General features: G+C 35.7%; 1 protein-coding gene across 11 annotated transcripts in view; it reads right to left on the bottom strand.

Annotated features, from left to right (window-relative positions):
* Nucleotides 1–3,853, bottom strand: part of Znf148 (zinc finger protein 148) — a 183,162-nt gene that overhangs the window by 132,567 nt on the left and 46,742 nt on the right. For 8 of the 11 annotated variants that reach the window (XM_023702177.1, XM_023702184.1, XM_004642165.3 and 5 more), the window contains exon 2: nucleotides 2,584–2,665. The exons of 1 other annotated variant lie outside the window; for it this stretch is intronic. The gene's annotated coding sequence lies outside the window, so the exon portion shown is untranslated. Of the gene's footprint in view, nucleotides 1–2,583; nucleotides 2,666–3,617; nucleotides 3,640–3,853 lie in introns of those variants that run through there. 2 more of the 11 variants (XM_023702179.1, XM_023702185.1) reach the window with 1 other exon arrangement.

The following is a 3,853-nucleotide window of genomic DNA, read 5'->3' as shown; positions in this document are numbered from 1 at the left end:
TTTTGATACAGGCATTAATGTAGTGATCCAGCTTGACCTATTTCCAGATTGTTAGCCACTTTTCCTCAGTCCATGTAATGAATGATGCACTTTTTTTCTACATTTCTGAAAAGCTACAGTTATTTTCTGATTTTGTATGTATTTCAGGATCTATTTCTGTAATTTATTGTTCAACTGTTTTCAAGTTATCAAAGTTCACTAAATCTAAAACTACAAATATGAAGATACACAAACATTGTTTAACAGAAAAAATGTCAAAACTGTTAAGTCAGAAATTCTTATCAGAGATGTTATAATGTGAAAAGAAAGTGAGTCCTCTGCTCAAAAGTGAATTTTTAAACATTACACACTACCAATAAAAGATAAGATCACTATAATTAACCACACAAAATAAAAATAAAAGGGCAAAACAACCTCCACCCAAAATAAAATAATAAGCAAAAGATGAACAGAATTAATTTGCCTAACAAATACTAGCTCCTTGTCTTTTGATATAGACATACAAATCGCCCCATAAAAAGGTAAAAACACAAGGACAGGGGCAGGGAAGATGGCTCAGTAGAATAAGCACTTGCCTGGCAAGCACAAGGGCCTGAGTTCAATCCCCGGTTACACACACACACACACACACACACACACACACAAAGCTTACAAATACACATATAGACAACAATAATGGAAAAAATGTTCAAACTCAGTGAAAAAACAAGCAAAGCTAATCAACAAAAACTGATGCATGGTCAGGTGTGGTAACATACTAATCCCAGTACTCAGCAGGCTGAGGCAAGAGGATCTACCACAAGTTCAAGGCCAACCTGAGCTACACAGAGGCGTCAAGGCCACCCTGGACTACTTTACCAAACCCTGTCTCAGAAAAACATGAACAAAAGCAAAACAAAACAAAACAAAAAACCCAGCATGCTGCGTATGGTGATGTACGCCTTGTACCCAGTACTCAGGAGGCTGAGGGAGGACTACCAAGAGTCTGAGGCCAGCCTTGGTTACATAGTCCAAAGCCAGCCTGGACTTCAACAACAAGACACTGTCTTAAAAAAATCAACAACAACAACAAAAAAACTGCAATGTTCAAAAAATGACAAGTATAAAAATATTTTACATTGGCCAGTGTTGTCAGAGATAAAACAGATTCCCACTATGATAAACTACTGATATTGGGCATTTCCTTACAGAGTTAGGCAACTTATTTACCAAACAGTTAAATGTACACACTCTTTGGCCCAACAAATGTTTTCTTCAGGAATTTATTTTAAAATATGCACAAAGATATATCCTAGAATATTTACATTAATATTTATAATGAGTCAGAAAAACCTAACCCCCCCCAAAAAAAACCCCTACATACTCATAGATAAGAGACTAGTTAAAACAGTTATCCTATAATCTATAACCAAATACTCCAATACTATAAAAAATGAAATGAAAAGGAATGACATGAGAATGAATGCAAAAATCCATTTATTTTAAGGGGGGGAAAAGCATACTACTGAGAAGTAGGGCCAACATTTGTGTTAAGAAAATGTAAATACAAAAATATAAATGTTTGTATATGTACTAGAAAATGCCTGCAAGGATACACAATGTTAACAATGAGTGGGAGAGGGAAAGAGCCTTTTTACATGTTATAACATCCTTTATGGCTTCAGTGTGTACTCCTGGTATAAGAAGCCTGGGTAAAGGTGTGAAAAACACTGACTAGGACAATTACCAGAAGATATGGAAAAAGAAGGTAATTCTAAAATATAACCACCAAAATTGCTAGGATTCTCAATCCTCAAATTTTAAAAGAATTCTCAAAATTATTATTTTTTAAACAAGGTTTCTCTATGCAGTTCAGACTGGTCTTGAACTCCCCAGCTATCCTCCTGGCCTCAGCCTCCCAAATCCTGGGATTATAGGTGTGTGCCACCATGCCCAACCTCTCAAAGTAATATTAAAATTCATGAAAAAAACCTTAAAATTTTATGATCATTAATCACTGACATAGGATTCCATTCCTGGCATGCTGTGCTGGCCCTGCCCCCGGGGCGCACCTGTAATCCCAGAGCCTAGGAGGCTGAAAACAGAAGGATCACTACAAGTCTGATCTGTGTAGTGAGACCCTGTAGACCCTGTACTAAATACATTAAAAAAAAAAAAAAAAAACACCTGACATAATAGTATGTAGTATTGATGGATCTGTAAGTACCTTGAAAACTGTGAAGCTAAAATTTAATTTTCTTTCACGTGACAAGAAGAAAAGCTTAAGTGTAATACAAGCATAGGCCAACAGAAAGGCAGAGGCTCATCTTCCCAATATGAGGGCCATGCAGTAAGTGTTCACTGAGAAATGATAGTGGACTTCATCCTGCACAATTAACACCATCAGCGCCTTTCAATGTACAAAAAAGCATGTGCAAATCACCATTAATATTTAAATCTGTAAGAGGGCATAAAAGAAAACTGGATTGCCCAAAACAGCACAGTATCACCCAGAACTGTGAGCATGCCTATTTCTGGGAAAGCACACAGACATCTGTCAAAATTAAAAATAAACAGAGAGTGAATAAAACAATGCTGAATTACCTCTGTAAAAGCAGCCAGGCAAATGCCCATCCCGCCAGATCACTTGGCTGAACTTCCAAGCTGCTGATTCCTCCCCTATATCCTATAAAAGTACAAAATACAGTACAAAAGAATCAAGATGAGAGTCTTAAAGCCAGGATAAAATAGTTTTAGCTAAAAGGCGAAAACTCTAATGAAATTCTTTCCTTAGTAGATACTGTTGGATTAAACATAATCCTTAGCAACTAAGCCTTGGTTCAATTGTAATGACCCATCAGTGAATGCTAAATTATCATAAATCAAAGAAATTAGTCAAATACAAATTATACTTTTTCTCAGTTCTAGTTAAGGATTATGATTTCTTTAAATATAGGACTATTATAAGTCATCTTAAAATAGCTTTTGAAGTAGGAAGAAAAGCACAAACATATCTCATTAAAGTCACATACTGATACTCTCCAATACTCAAGTAGAGCTAGTTTCTTAAGAAAATTTCACATTAATATGTTCCTCAGTTCCAGTCCAAATACATTAAAAATGTATATTAAAAATGCAGTTTTTGCTGGGCATAGTGATGCCCACCTATAACCCCAGTTACTTAAGAGGCTGAGGCAAGAGGATTATAAATTTGAAGACAATCGGAGCAGAGTGATCCTATCTCAAAATTTAAAAGGGATAGGGATGGATCTCAGTGAAAGAACACCTTTGAGTCTGATCCCCAGTAAAAGAGTAAGGATGTCGGGGTATCAGTTCTGAAATACTAAAAATAAATAAAAAATTTTAAGGCAAAGCATGTTTGATAATGCTAAAATAATGATTTTTTTTTAAAATGGCATGGTATAATAACCTTTTAGTGAAACTAATGTAGCACTTTATGCTCATATTGCATCAATACTGGAAACAGATCATTTTCTTCAAGTGAAAGGGATATTTTTTCCAAGTATATGAAATAAAGTTAATGAAAACTTAATGCTAAATAATCACAACAAAATACAGACCAAATAAAATATTTTATTCAAAAACCATTAAGTAGAGCTGGGTATGGTGGTACACACCTATAATCCTAGCACTTAGGAGGCTGAGACACGAGGATCGTCATGAGTTGGAGGCCACCTTTACTGCATAGTGAGCCTTGTCTCAAAAACAAACAGGACGGGCCCAGAAGATAGCTCAGCAGCATAAGCACTTGCCTGGCAAGGGCAAGGTCCTGAGTTCTATCACTGGTAACAGAAAGAAAGAAAGAAAGAAAGAAAGAAAGAAAGAAAGAAAGAAAGAAAGAAAGAAAGAAAGA

The sequence above is a fragment of the Octodon degus genome, unplaced genomic scaffold, assembly GCF_000260255.1.
Source record: "Octodon degus isolate 3935 unplaced genomic scaffold, OctDeg1.0 scaffold00147, whole genome shotgun sequence".
Lineage (NCBI taxonomy): Eukaryota > Metazoa > Chordata > Mammalia > Rodentia > Octodontidae > Octodon > Octodon degus.
Note: the sequence above shows the minus strand (reverse complement) of the source record. Positions and strands in the feature narration are given on the sequence as shown.